The 15734-nt window shown below is 38.9% G+C and overlaps 1 protein-coding gene across 1 annotated transcript in view; it reads left to right on the plus strand.

Annotated features, from left to right (window-relative positions):
* Positions 1–15734, plus strand: part of LOC126484561 (deoxynucleoside kinase-like) — an 84385-nt gene that overhangs the window by 1035 nt on the left and 67616 nt on the right. The gene's annotated exons all lie outside the window — the stretch shown is intronic.

Raw genomic sequence — 15734 nt, forward strand, 5'->3', positions numbered from 1 at the left:
TGACATGACATGGTTGGGGTCACCAAGCAAGGTGATGCAGTAATTAAGACACGGGAGTCGCATTTGCGGATGTGGTGCTGCATATATCCATCTGACAATCTAGATATAAGCCACAATTTCCCTAAATCACTTTAGGCAAATGCCAGATTGGTTCCCTGCCAAGTAACATGGCTGATATCCTTCCACTATCCAACATGTTCTTCATCTCTAATAACCTTGTCAAAGACTTGACATTAAAACCTAAATGTCGGCAACATGTGAGAAAGAGGTTGAGCAAGATTAGCAAACACTTTTGAATAAAGCTGTCTGAAATACAGTTCATACAACACTATAGCACATCTGTGAATTTCCACATTTTGCAAACTTGATATCTAAGCAAAAGACTTGTCTTCTACAGACCAACATTCCATATTCTCACTTATGTGCACTCTTCATATGTATATGAGTAAGCTTCCAAAGGACATTCTCTCAAGCTTTTACCTCCAGCTACAACTTCTGCCCTCCATACTGACATACATGACAAGGTTTGAAACTGTCCCAAAATCTTCTTATAGTTTTATTCTGATTCGAGTGCTTCATCCAGACTTGTTTCCAACTCGATCCATATCATTGCTTGCGCATAATATATGCTCAGTCATTCTTTTGCATTATGGAATTACACTGATTTGAAATAGCTGTGCAAGATTTTAGAATTATTTCTTCTTCGTACACTGCATATCAGCTCGGTTTTCCCATATTATAATATCTTCTAAATATATAAAATTTTCTGTTCCTTATGACAATTTTTTCTCTGTTTCATTATACAGCTGCCATTCTTTTATCTTAGCCTGTGTTGCTTTGCTCGCACTGTATGGTCTGCACAGATTTTTTTTTGTTTTCCTTTAGTCGAATGTTTATATTGCTCACAAACGGCAACAACTAAACGCTAATTAAGGTCATAGAAGCAGGGATGTACTTCTGACAAAAAAAATGATTCTGGCAGCTAGAGTCAGAGGTCTTAGTTAATCTTGCCTTTACAGTCTTTATGCTGATATTTCCAAGGAAATCAAATAAAAATTTTCATAGATTTAACTTTAAAATTTGTGATATGATAATAATTGTCATCCACTATTTCAACTCCTTAGAGGCTGAATTTCTGAAAAACACTGAAACAAATTTGTTTATTTCCAAACAAGAAGCTAAATATCAGTTTTCTTAGATTTAACTTAAAATGCTTTCATAATGAAATGATTTTATTAAAATTTTCATCCCATATTTAGCTCCATTGGGGGTTGAATTTCCAAAAACACTGAAACACATGTTTTATTATTTCTAACTGAGAAGTCAAATACTAACTGTCATATATCTTGCTTTAAAAATGTTTAATTGGTGCTTTAATGATGATTTATTTTCCAAAACAGGTTTCACTCACTTTTTACCCCCTTATCGGCTGAATTTCCAAAAATACTGAAGCTCTCAAAAAAGACTGGGAAGTGAAATATCTATGTTCATAGATGTAGCTTTAAAAATGCTTCAGTAGTTCTTTAATAATGATTTCTTTTCAAAAAAAACTATAACCAACTGTTTTACTCTTAGGGGTTAAATTTCCAAAAAAGCTGAAACGTGTATTTCTTTATATTTGAGCATGAGATGTAATACCAGTTTTCGCAGTTCCAGCATCAAAATTGCAGTTATAGTGACATATTTTCAAAAAACCTTTTGTCCTTTATTTCAGCCCCTTAGGGGTGAGGGGTGAAATTTTGAAAGAACCCTTGTTTAACAATGCCTACAGTGTAAGATCAACACCCGCTCTAAATTTCAAGTTCCTATACATGGTAGTTTGGGATGGGCAGTGAGGAGTCAAGCCAGTCAGAACGTTTCCTTTTATACATAGAGGTTTGTTTTGCTTCAGTGAATCACAATGCATTGCTTAATATTGTACGCACCTTTTTCAGTTCGTTTCAGTTCCTCAGCCCTTTAATGCTCATAGATCCATTTTAATGGTGTGTTCCCATTGCTGAAAGTCACCAGTGGAGTATGTATTCTTTATTAGCATGAGCATAACAGAAATTGTGCGACAAAAATTTGGGTCAAGCTAGTTAACATACAGTGACTGAAAGGCCATAAGAGCTTAAACAGACAACATCTGCCTGCAAATTAGTATGCATGCTACGATACCATGACTCCCTCTTGAGGGTCTCACAACTCTTTAGTGAGTATGTGTATGGTAAACACAGGACACCCAGCCTTGGCAGTACTATCTCCATTCTGCAAGCCTAATCTCGGACTGTTATATGCCCATAGGGGCATAGTTGGTAATCACTGTGTAAGGTCATAGCAATTCTGGTGTGCATACATTATCACCAAGTGACTTTTGCTAAAAACTGTTAAATTCTGAGATAATTTTCTGATATCATTCCATTGCTTCCTGTAATAATTTAGTTATTTGAATGAACTTGTTGTTTTTCTTAACCTCTTATGATCATTATTCATTGTGCAGTACCCAATAAGCCATTTCTCATGCCTTCAACTTCAGCTAGTTATTGTCATTATTTTATTAAGTTAGGAAGGAATATTTTCCTACACTGATGACAGACAGTAAACTCAGGTGACTTAGTTTTCAAATTTGGTATGTTGTTGGTTGCCTCATTCCTTTAAACATGCATTCAGACTTCCACTCCTGTGCACCCCTTGAGCAAATTCCAGTTCTGTCATATGAACTCTGTCACACTAAGAATGTTTGCATGATGAATTATTTTTGTGCTCTGCATGCTATTGCACCATGACCCATATTTTGTGCTTAATACCACAAGCTATTTCCCTTGTGTGCATTTTGTGTATTCACCTCCACACAACCTAACGACCATAAGACTTCCACCACTGGCCCAACCAGCAGCTCACCGCCCACAGTTGGCACTCCAGTATCCCCTGATGTCATCAGCGACCTAGCGCATGTCTCGCAGAACTGCAACGTAAGCGTGCTTAGGCACCTCATGGTGACACAGTGACTGGCGGCCCAGTCTCCACACTGATGCCCTCACCTACCTGTGCATCTCTGGTATTCCACAAGATCTCGAAGTGCCAAAACTCAAGACCTCCTCCCACTGCCACTACTACGTCCAGCTATGCCACAGCTCATTGCTGACCTTCAGTCCCCATAATCTGTACCTGTGATTTTCACCAGCATATGTCATCTTTGCTGGCTGCGACATCACCCATGACGACACCAAGTTTGCAATGGTGATCAGCAAGCTCAAGCTGACGTACACAGTGGAGATCTGCAGTGTCATCTCATCACCCCCAATTACTGACCACTGTGAGACAATCCAGAGACACACTTGTGCAACTCACGTTGTCTGAGATGCAGTGAATCTGGGTCGTTCTTTCCCTCGAGCAGTTTGGGGACTGGCAGCCCTTGCAATTCCTGTGCCACCTCCAAAGCCCAACAAAGTCACACACAGTCTCCAATTGTTTCCTGTACAACATCTGGCTAGCTTGCCTTGTGTCCTGATACAGACAGCTGTGGTGTTGCACGCCGATTTCCCCCTTACTGACATTACCAGCCTCATTGACAGGTTACAAGAGACACTGATCTCCCTGCGTACTACTGCTGACACCTTCAAGCACCAGCTCCTGCCCTGCTCGTTTCCACTGGTCATTAACACTGATGATGACACCACCACGGAGTGGCACTCGCTGCTCAACATGGTGCTGATGATGTCACTGTCAGCTCCCCTCTCTGCCAAACCACAGCACAGCACAGCACCTAGCAACTGGAAGTATATGACATTCTTGTCTGTCTCAGCACTGACATGGCAATGCTGCAGGCTACAGTTGCCGGCCTGGATTCTGCCCACCACCAATTGCACAGCTTCATCTGTCAGCACAATGACTGCTACCAATACTGCAGCTCCGCTCACCTTGCTGATGCCTCCCATGACATGGCTGGTCTCTGTAAAAGTAAAGGTAGCTCAAGTTATCTTTAGCGCCCCCTCCTTGAGGTTTTTCTGTATCCGCCACTGCCTTGGGCCATGACATGTTAACCAACACATACTTACCTGTATTTATGAGCAACCAGCTGTAATAACCCATCTCATCATACAGTCAACTACAGCCACTCATTCATAGAATGCAAACTATATCACTTCCAGGGACCTTGTGTTCAAATCTTACCACCCCACTCTTCAACTGCTCAGAGTGGATAATTGAAGAAGAAAATCCACTGCATATTTTAACCTGCTTGACATTTAATCTTGTGAACAGCAAGGAGATATGATGATCATGACTATGGTGATTCTGTTGTCCAATGTTAGTTGTGTGTCATTCAAGATTGGTAGTCTATTTATGAAACGCTAAATGATATATGTTATCCATCCTCTGGCATGAGTCCACACATTGCTGAGCTTCATAAAAGAATATCTTATTCAAGGGAAGTGGCTACGTATAGAGAAATTGATGTTAAGTTCTAAGGTCTATAAATTAAATAAATTGTGTTAAATAGCTCTTTCAGTGTTGTGCAACAACAGTAGATTCAAAATAAACCAGGCTGGCTGTACTGGAAGTTTGGAGGCCACTTGCAGGAAATGCATTATGTTCATTAGACAGTTCAATTGTGTAATGTTTATAAAGTAAAGTCAACTTCAGTAGAGAATCATTATTTATAGAGATGTAACTCCTGATATTCTGACTGATAATTCTGATCACAGACACCTAGAGTTGCCAATGTCCAAATCAATGGTTTGATTGAGATGTTTAGAGAAAACTTGCAGGAAGAACACTAGGAAGATGCTTACAAAGCAGACAGATTTGATGAAAAAAGTAACTCTATCTTAAAAGTATTTGTTTAGACCAGCTGTACAATAACACAAAGGTAAAATTAAAGCAAAGCACGATAAACAATTGATAACTAATCAGATTAAAGTGTCTTATTACAGAAAGAGAAATCACTACAAGTTACTAATGAAAGTTAAAACTCCATTACAATATTGTAAAATACTGCTGTCACATAAAGAGAGCATAACATGTTGTGAAGTCCTGGGTGGAATACAGAGTTGCAAATCATTTGTCTGGCTCTTAAAATATATGCAATACAAGTCAGTCTTTGAGTAGTCCACTGGCACATAAACAAGACCACTGGGGTTAGGGACGGTGTCAGCTGGAGTGGGTAAGAGGAACAAGGAGACAGGGAAGGGAAGGAAGAAAGGGGTGACTGGAAGGGAGTGATGGCTGAGAGGAGGGGCAGAAAGAGAACAGGAATGTGGTGCCAGTGGCTTGGACAGGGGACATTGTGTATGGGAAGAGAGAGAAAGCAGTGTTATGGGTGTAGACTAGTGGGATGAAGAGGGAAGATTTTTTGGTGCTTATTTAGATTTAGGTGAGGGACAGGTACGTCCAGAGACTGAAGCCAGGAGGACTGTAAGATTGAAGAATGTGTTGTAAGGACACAAGTGACTTTCACTTAGAGCTATTAAATTTTGAGATCATTTCAGAACTCCCTGTAGTAATTTAGTTATTTGAAGAAACCTGTTGTTTTTCTTAATCTCTTGTGAACATTATTCATTATGCAGAATCACAGGCTACAATTGCCCCAATATGGAAAGTGCAGAAGAAGATGATGATGGATGTCAGTGATATTGGACAGTTATTTTGTGTATCCCTTCTGCTATCCTTTCTGTAAATGGGTGTGACCTGTGCTTTCTTCTAAGTTCTGGGCACAACTTTTTGTTCGAGGGATCTCTGTTAGATTACAGTTAACAGAAGGGGCAAACTGCTCACTTTAAACCTACATTTTATAAAACCATATCCATTTTTAACAAACTGATAAGTTACTGTAAATAGCTGTTTGTCTCCAATAACAGCTGACCTGTTATGGAAGAATTTTAGGTTAAAGCATTTCAGTCACCTGTTTTGATCACACTTTCAATATTTATTCTTATAATTCATTGTTTCTTTGCATTTGCTTCATTGCCACCCCTGCCAGTTGGTGCATAGAAATCATCATTTAAGGAAGAAAACTACAATTGTAACTTTTTTATATCATAAGATGGCTTTGTCGTGTACGTGTGCACAACCAGTTTACATAAAACTTTCTTAAACTTTGCATGTGACTTTATTATTTTTTATTTGGTAAAAGTAAAGGTAGCTCAAGTTATCTTTAACGCCCCCTCCTTGAGGTTTTTCTGTATCCGCCACTGCCTTGGGCCATGACATGTTAACCAACACATACTTACCTGTATTTATGAGCAACCAGCTGTAATAACCCATCTCATCATACAGTCAACTACAGCCACTCATTCATAGAATGCAAACTATATCACTTCCAGGGACCTTGTGTTCAAATCTTACCACCCCACTCTTCAACTGAAGAAGAAAATCCACTGCATATTTTAACCTGCTTGACATTTAATCTTGTGAACAGCAAGGAGATATGATGATCATGACTATGGTGATTCTGTTGTCCAATGTTAGTTGTGTGTCATTCAAGATTGGTAGTCTATTTATGAAACGCTAAATGATATATGTTATCCATCCTCTGGCATGAGTCCACACATTGCTGAGCTTCATAAAAGAATATCTTATTCAAGGGAAGTGGCTACGTATAGAGAAATTGATGTTAAGTTCTAAGGTCTATAAATTAAATAAATTGTGTTAAATAGCTCTTTCAGTGTTGTGCAACAACAGTAGATTCAAAATAAACCAGGCTGGCTGTACTGGAAGTTTGGAGGCCACTTGCAGGAAATGCATTATGTTCATTAGACAGTTCAATTGTGTAATGTTTATAAAGTAAAGTCAACTTCAGTAGAGAATCATTATTTATAGAGATGTAACTCCTGATATTCTGACTGATAATTCTGATCACAGACACCTAGAGTTGCCAATGTCCAAATCAATGGTTTGATTGAGATGTTTAGAGAAAACTTGCAGGAAGAACACTAGGAAGATGCTTACAAAGCAGACAGATTTGATGAAAAAAGTAACTCTGTCTTAAAAGTATTTGTTTAGACCAGCTGTACAATAACACAAAGATAAAATTAAAGCAAAGCACGATAAACAATTGATAACTAATCAGATTAAAGTGTCTTGTTACAGAAAGAGAAATCACTACAAGTTACTAATGAAAGTTAAAACTCCATTACAATATTGTAAAATACTGCTGTCACATAAAGAGAGCATAACATGTTGTGAAGTCCTGGGTGGAATACAGAGTTGCAAATCATTTGTCTGGCTCTTAAAATATATGCAATACAAGTCAGTCTTTGAGTAGTCCACTGGCACATAAACAAGACCACTGGGGTTAGGGACGGTGTCAGCTGGAGTGGGTAAGAGGAACAAGGAGACAGGGAAGGGAAGGAAGAAAGGGGTGACTGGAAGGGAGTGATGGCTAAGAGGAGGGGCAGAAAGAGAACAGGAATGTGGTGCCAGTGGCTTGGACAGGGGACATTGTGTATGGGAAGAGAGAGAAAGCAGTGTTGTGGGTGTAGACTAGTGGGATGAAGAGGGAAGATTTTTTGGTGCTTATTTAGATTTAGGTGAGGACAGGTACGTCCAGAGACTGAAGCCAGGAGGACTGTAAGATTGAAGAATGTGTTGTAAGGACAAATCTAATCTACGTAATTGAGAGTAGCTGGTATTTGGGGAAAGGGGGGGGGGGGCTGTTCAGATGGCATTTTTAACTAAGCAATTATTGGAATGAAAGATCCATTCTGGAAACACTTCCTTAGATGGAGCTTAAGGCATTTCTCCACAGTATCTTTTCTTCCAGGAGTGCAAGTCCCACGAAATATGAGGTAGATCTGTGAAGTTTGGAAGGCAGGAGAGAGCTACTGGCAGAAGTAAAGTTGTGAGAGTGGCTTGTATGTCATGCCTGGATAGTTCAGTTAGTACCAGTCCATCACAGTTTTAATATACCAGAGATTGTCAGAGCAGTACAGACTCAATTACAGAGTGAAACTTACATTCATTCACAAACACTCTTTGCAAAATTATTTCTATTGGTATTCTACTAAATTTTCTTTGGATAATGTGAATGAGTTGGCATTATGATTATGTGAAACTATACTTTTCCCATAGCTGAATGTGACTGATGGGGATGATTTAATGCTGCCATTTGACCCTGTTGTATGGGATTCGCTTGTATTTCACAATGTGCTTCTATGTGCAAAACACTCTGGACTGCAGTGTTGATTAGTTTGCTTTTCTGTTTAGAAAGAAAGGAAGATCAACATTTAACAACCCAGTGTTTTATCAGTGTGCCACCTCAGATGATTTTTATATTGAATCTATTTTTGCTTGTTATCTAGCCAGACTATCAGAAATTCAACATGTATCATTGCATGTGTTGCATTACCATTTGTGTTTATTTTGGGTACCAGCAGGTCATTTTAATTTATTCAAAGTTGCATAAGATTGGTCTTTGTGAAATTAAGACACTGTCAGTTGCAAACCAAGTCTATTGCTGTTCGGATATAATCTGGACTGCGTTTTGTGTGTTTGTATTTGGGAACTTGATTAGTATGCTACTTTTAAACAATCAGGTTAAGTTACTAGTAGGTCATTATTGTACTGAGGTCAGGTACAAGAGTGGACTTAATACCAAACCATTTGGGACCTCACATTTTTTATTCCCCCATTCTTAGTTTATTTTTATTCACATGGTATAAACAGTCAATCTGACCCTCTGTTTTCAGTTATGATTATATGACACCAACTGTGCAACAAGAATGCTTTTAAAGCTACAGTATTCTGGTTTCCAAAGCAGGATTTTATGGTTCACACACTCAAATTCCTTCGCAAAGCTGCAGAATATATCAGTGTGATGATTTTTGTTGTTCCCATCAGCTAGGACTTCATTTGTTAGATCATATTGAGCCTTATCTGTAGAGAATCCTCTGCAAAACCTAAACTGAAAGGCAATTAGAATGTTATTTGTGGAAAATGAATCAGTATTCAATTGCAAGCAGCTTTCTGAGTTACATATATATACTCTTATATTTTATGACTATAATAGATGGAAACATTCCACGTGGGAAAAATATATCTAAAAACAAAGATGATGAGACTTACCAAACAAAAGCGCTGGCAGGTCGATAGACACACAAACATACACACAAAATTCTAGCTTTCGCAACCAACGGTTGCTTCGTCAGGAAAGAGGGAAGGAGAGGGAAAGACGAAAGGATGTGGGTTTTAAGGGAGAGGGTAAGGAGTCATTCCAATCCCGGGAGCGGAAAGACTTACCTTATGGGGAAAAAAGGACGGGTATACACACACACACACACACACACACACACACACACACACACACACACACTCTGTGTATGTGCGGATGGATATGTGTGTGTGTGAGTGTATACCCGTCCTTTTTTCCCCATAAGGTAAGTCTTTCCGCTCACGGGTTTGGAATGACTCCTTACCCTCTCCCTTAAAACCCACATCCTTTCATCTTTCCCTCTCCTTCCCTCTTTGCTGATGAAGCAACCATTGGTTGCGAAAGCTAGAATTTTGTGTGTATGTTTGTGTTTGTTTGTGTGTCTATCGACCTGCCAGCGGTTTTGTTTGGTAAGTCTCATCATCTTTGTTTTTAGATATACTCTTATATTTTCTTAGACGATGTTTTTGTGTGACTAGACAGGCTGATGATTCCATATTTTTTGATAAATTCTTTTGAGGTTTACCCCATATCTTACTTCATTGGTAAATAAGAACAATAAATCAAATCTGGACATCTAGACTGATGTCCAGTGGTACTTTTCAGGTAGACAAAAAATTTTATGGACAGTATTTTGATTGCTGGCACAGTAGACATTTTCATTTGATAAGCACATGTGGCAACCACAATCACAGAACCTGATGAAGATATATCAGTTGTCAAAAAACTGTGCAGAAATTCGACATCAGCAACATTGTTGGATCCAAAATTATACCATCAATCAATCTTGCTGAGAAAACCTCAGAAATTAAAAGTCTTGGAAACTTCCCTCTTCTTCACTTTTAACTTGTCATGTTACCAGATCTCATATACTAGTATTTCATTTTTAGTTAATGTCTTCTCCCATCTTACAGTGTCTCCCCCAATTTAAGACCTTAGTGACCTCCACTGTTTGTTGTCATTTCCTATTCCTCTTCCACTCTTTTGCCAGTCATAGTACCCATGGTTAAGAAATCTTGTTTGTGACTCTGTGTAACCACTTGTTCCGAGTGGGGTAGTTCAGTGGTTAGCACACTGGACTGGTATTCGGGGGGGATGACAGCTCAAACCCATATCCAGCCATCCTGATTTAGGTCTCCTGTGATTTCTCTAAGTCACTTAAGGTAAATGCCAGGATTGTTCCTTCAAAAGGGCACAGCCGCTTTCCTTCTCCATCCTTCCCCGATCTGAGCTTGTGCTCTGTCTCTAAAAAAACTCATTGTCAACAGGGCGTTGGACACTAATCTCCTCGTCCTCCTCCTCCTCCTGCTGCTGTAACCAATTGTGGATCTGCTTGACATATTGATTTTTTTTGATATGTTTATCCAGATGTGTGCACTTGGAAAATGTAGAGTCAGTGAGTGTTGAAAATGAATATTGGACAAGGAAATCATGGCCAGAGACAAATTATGTTAGTGAAGTAAGAATATGCCCAAAGCATATTGTTGTATATCACTGGCAAGAAAAACATAAGAATTGCTGTTGTGTAAGAGGTAGTAAATTGTAACAGATTTTTGAAACATGATTCATATTGTTTAATTGCTGGAGCACCCAGTTACATTCGACACTTCACATGGTGCTACAAATAGACAATAACTAAGGAACTTTTTGTCTACACTGTATGCATTACCAAAGATACATATTCAAATACACTCAAAGATAATACATATACACACTTACAAAAGAACAATCAGAGATAATAAGTGCAAAAAGCTATACTATGCAACAATTACTAGCGATGATGGTATTTTCAATCAAGAAAGTGAAATGCCTGTAATGATTATATAATTTTTAGTAAGGACTTAAACACAAAACCTGCACTAAGAAAGTGTTTATGTAACATATTTATTCGCACATTGTGATCTGCAAATTCCTTCATGGGAGAGAGCTTTTAGGGATGAGCACAAGTTACCCATTTGCAGCCCATGAATAAACATAGGAAGAAAAATATAACAATTTATTTCAAAATCTAGCTTTACTGTCACAAAAAGCAATAATATGATATAATAACAATAGAATTTTAATTTCATAACATTAAGTTGGTGCATAAGTTCATAGCATTTTGTATTGCTTGTTGGTATTCAGGTTATCAATTGTCATTTTTTATTTGTAGTTCACTGTTGCTATTTAAGTTCACAATTTGCCATTTTGTCATTTGGAGGTAGTGATTGGAGCTGTGGATGCTATAAAATTGAGTGCCATGTGGAAAAATAAGAACATTTCTAACATATTTTTCAGTTTGAGTTCAATAGAGGGGGGAGAGCAGTGGAGGCAGCTAGAAACATTTGCACTGTGTATGGGAATAGTGCCATTGGACAGAGCATGGCAAGAATTTTTTTTTCTCAGTTTAAAGAGGAACACTTTGACATTAGTGACTCTTCACGTTCAGGGAGACCTGTAGGGTGTGATGAAGGCCATTTTAACACATTAGTACGCAATGATCCACACCACTCGAGAACTGACAAATGTGATGAACTGTGATCATTCCACCATAATGCAGTATTTGCATGCAGTGAGGGGGGTTCAAAAAGTGGATGTGTGGATACCATGAGCTCTAAGCCAAAGTCACACGTTGCTCTCTTGACCTGTCCAATATCGTATGTACAACCTTACAATTCTATGATTTGTATTAACTGTTTTGTTTAAGGTAGATAATTTCCTTGCTACAAAATAATGTAAAAATTACTTGTAAATAGCTCTCTTGACCTGTCCAGTATCATATGTACAGCTATACAATACTATGATTGCCTGGATCAATAAAAATACAATACAATACACAAATCAATGGGTGGCCATACGAGCTTGCTCGTCATCAATTGGCTCATGAACAACACTGACCATTCCTAACCTGTATCATTACTGGTGATGAGAAATTGTGTCTGTACACTAATGTAAGGCAAAGAAAGGAATGGTTGAACCCAAATGAAGCAGCAACTCCCTGTACAAAGACCTGCACACCTCCACAAAAGATAACATTGTGCATATGGTGGAATGGCGACAGTGTGGTGTGCTGAAAATTGCTTGCCTGAGGTGTAATGTCACTGCTGACATTTCTTGCCAATAACTGAGGTGTCTGGCAGACACAATCCATGAACAACTACCAGGAAGACTGTGTGAAGTGATGCTATTCCACAATAATGCCCACCCTCATTCTGCTAGACTGACAAAAAACAGAGTATACACGAGCTGGGTTGGGAAGCCATTCTCCCTTCACTTTAGTCACCTGATCTTCCACATTCAGATTTTCATCTTTTCCACTCTTTATTGAACAACCTTCAAGAAACTTCCTTTCTGAATGAAAATGTGCTCTGAACATGGCTTTACAAGTGTTTCGTCTCAAAACCACTTGATTTCTGTAGTTGCGGAATTGAAAAATTAAGCCCAGCATTGGCAGATTGGTGTGAATGGTGAAGGAGACTATATTATTGATGACTAAAATTTCTGTTATGTGTATCTGTTTTGCCTATTCAGCTTATGGAGAAACGCTATGAACGTAGGCACCATCCTAATATTTTGGGTGATCTTAAAGTGAAAACACTGGGCCGTTATGATGATTTTAATGCCTACATTTTTTGTGGAAGTGAGTGAAACAGTTCTTTGTATTCATTATACACAAATTTACATTGCATGTTTTACACTCTGAGAGTGTGCAGTGAGGTACTTTAGCAGTACTACAGTGTACACATCTTCATAGTAGTCATTGTTCCGGCACACTGGATGCATTGTCAGAATGCTTTTCTTGTGCAATGAATGGTTTGAATCTGTTCTGCTGGATCTGATACCTCTTGTGACTAGGAGTTGATGAAGATACTCCAACTGCACCAGCAGTTAAAAGTGTCTGAATGTTCATTATAAATGTGTGAAGGCATTTACAACAGTGACACCTAGAAAATGCCAGAAAATCCTGTGCTGCTAATTTTTCTCTATAAATTTCATAAATTGATTTTAACATGTTGGATTTGCCTACAAGCCACATTACAATATCTGTGCAAGAAATTTCTACATTGGAACCATCTTTACATTTCTGATAAGCTGTGCATACATTTTCAATATTATGGAAATTTAAAAGAAACTATATTGGTTTGTGATTTTTCCAAACCATTGTTATGATACATTGGGTATTACATTGAAACCGAAATTTCCTGAGGACATATTCATTTCATTCTCAAAGAATTTTGGAAACCCAACTCCCTTTCCTCACTTCCCCCAGACATATGTTCCCTGTTTCTTCAGATCAAGCTTAAATGGTACAGAAGTAAAATAATTATCAAACTACAGCTTGTGATATTTTACTGTAGGTTCTGAACCAAGGTGTTTCATAACTTGGGAACTTAAGCACTTTTCTGTCTCCAGGCCAATTTTCCCTGCATAGAGTTGACATCTGGAAAGGAAACCAGATTCATTTGACAGTGCCTAAACTTTTTACCCACATTTTACATGTTTCTGTAACACATACTACTTGAGGCTTCACCTCCCTTTGAAACAAATCATTGATTCATGCTTGATAAGGTGATCTGTTAGTTTATAACTTTCGTAGTAGCTCTGGCTAAACAATCCAGCAATGGGCTATCTTGAACCATTTTTCGTAGTCTTTCTCCCACTTTTTCGGCTGCTAATCGTTGTGTGATTATGAGATCTGTCCAAAAATTCCAGAACATTCATAATTTCATGCCAATGCTGTGTTGGAGCAAAATGTGCTTTGCATCCTTGCACATGCCCTTGTTTCACGTGTAACTGCCAGGATTTTCATTGTTGTATGTCTATTAGTTACTGTTCAGTGCCGTATTGAGCAGAACACTGTGTAACAGAGTTTGCAAATTCTGAGATGGCAGAGTTAGAGGAGCAATGTGTCTGGTTTAAATTGTGGGTGAAACTCAAGAAAACCTTTACAGAGACACACCAAATTATGCAGGAAGCCTACGGTGATGAGTGTTTAAGCCATACTAATATTACAAATAATTCAAACAGTTTAAAAATGGCCAGACAGAAGTTAATGATGACCCTCATTCAGGACACCCTTTAATGTCTACCAACAATGCTCATGTCTGTAACATCTATGAAATTTTTTATGCCAATTGAAGACTGACTGTGCAAGAGACTGCAGAAGAATTACGATGAGGAATAATTCTATTTATTGCATCAGCAGTATTATTCTTCGTTTCATTCTTCTGAGCCTTCTTCAGAAGAAGACTAGCACCAACATTTCAGTTGGATCATGTCATGGAATCCTGACACAACATCTTGGAATGCATCATGTTGCCGCCAAGTTCATCCCACAGCTCATGAGTCAAAATCAGAAAGAACTTTGCCTCGCACTCTGTGAAGAGCTTTTGGATCATCCAAATGTGAATGTGATGTTCGTTAAGAGAATCATAACTGGTGATGAAATGTAGATCTAATGTTATGATGCCGAGACCAAGATTCAGTCTTCACAATGGGTCGGGAAAGGTTCTCCAAGACCAAAAAAGGCTCATCAGGTCAGGTCAAATGTTAAAGCCATGCTGATAGTTTTCTTTGATTTTGAAGGATTAGTTCATCATCAGTTCATGCCGCAGGCACAAACTGTTAATCAGTGGTATTATTGGGACATGTTGCAAAGCTGGTGAGAAAATGTGAGAAGGAAATAGCCTGAAATGTGGGGAGATAATTCATGGCTCTTGCATCACGTTAATGCACCCATACGTTCATCCCTTTAGGTGCATGACTATTGCACAAAAAACAAAATCACTGTGCTGCCTTAGCCCCTGTACTATCCAGACCTGGCCGCTGTTTCCCTCCCCCCCCCCCCCCCCCCCAAAGTTGAAAATCCCATTGAAAGGATGAAGATTTCCAGCGACAGATGAGATAAAAGAAAAATCGCAGGTGGCACTTTGTGTGATCCAGCAAGAGGCATACCAAGACTGTTTCTGGAGGTGGAAATTCCATTGGGAGCAGAGTACCGATTGTGGAGGAGAGTATTTCAAAAGAGACCATGCACAATAAGTGAAAGGCAAGTGTAGAAAAGTTTTGTAGATAAAGTTCCAGAATTTTTTGAACAGACCTCGTATACAGGGTGTTACAAAAAGGTACAGCCAAACTTTCAGGAAACATTTCTCACACACAAATCAAGAAAAGAAGGTATGTGGAAATGTGTCCAGAAACGCTTAATTTCCATGTTAGAGCTCATTTTAGTTTCGACAGTATGTACTGTACTTCCTCGATTCACCGCCAGTTGGCCCAATTGAAGGAAGGTAATGTTGACTTCGGTGCTTGTGTTGACATGCGACTCATTGCTCTACAGTACTAGCATCAAGCACAGCAGTACGTAGCATCAACGGGTTAGTGTTCATCACAAACATGGTTTTGCAGTCAGTGCAATGTTTACAAATGCGGAGTTGGCAGATGCCCATTTGATGTATGGCTTAGCACGGGGCAATAGCCTTGGCGCGGTACATTTGTATCGAGACAGATTTCCAGAACGAAGGCGTCCCGACAGGAAGACATTCAAAGCAACTGATCGGCGTCTTAGGGAGCACGGAACATTCCAGCCTATGACTTGCGACTGGGGAAGACCTAGAACGATGAGGAC

Source organism: Schistocerca serialis, chromosome 6 (assembly GCF_023864345.2).
Source record: "Schistocerca serialis cubense isolate TAMUIC-IGC-003099 chromosome 6, iqSchSeri2.2, whole genome shotgun sequence".
Taxonomy (NCBI): domain Eukaryota; kingdom Metazoa; phylum Arthropoda; class Insecta; order Orthoptera; family Acrididae; genus Schistocerca; species Schistocerca serialis.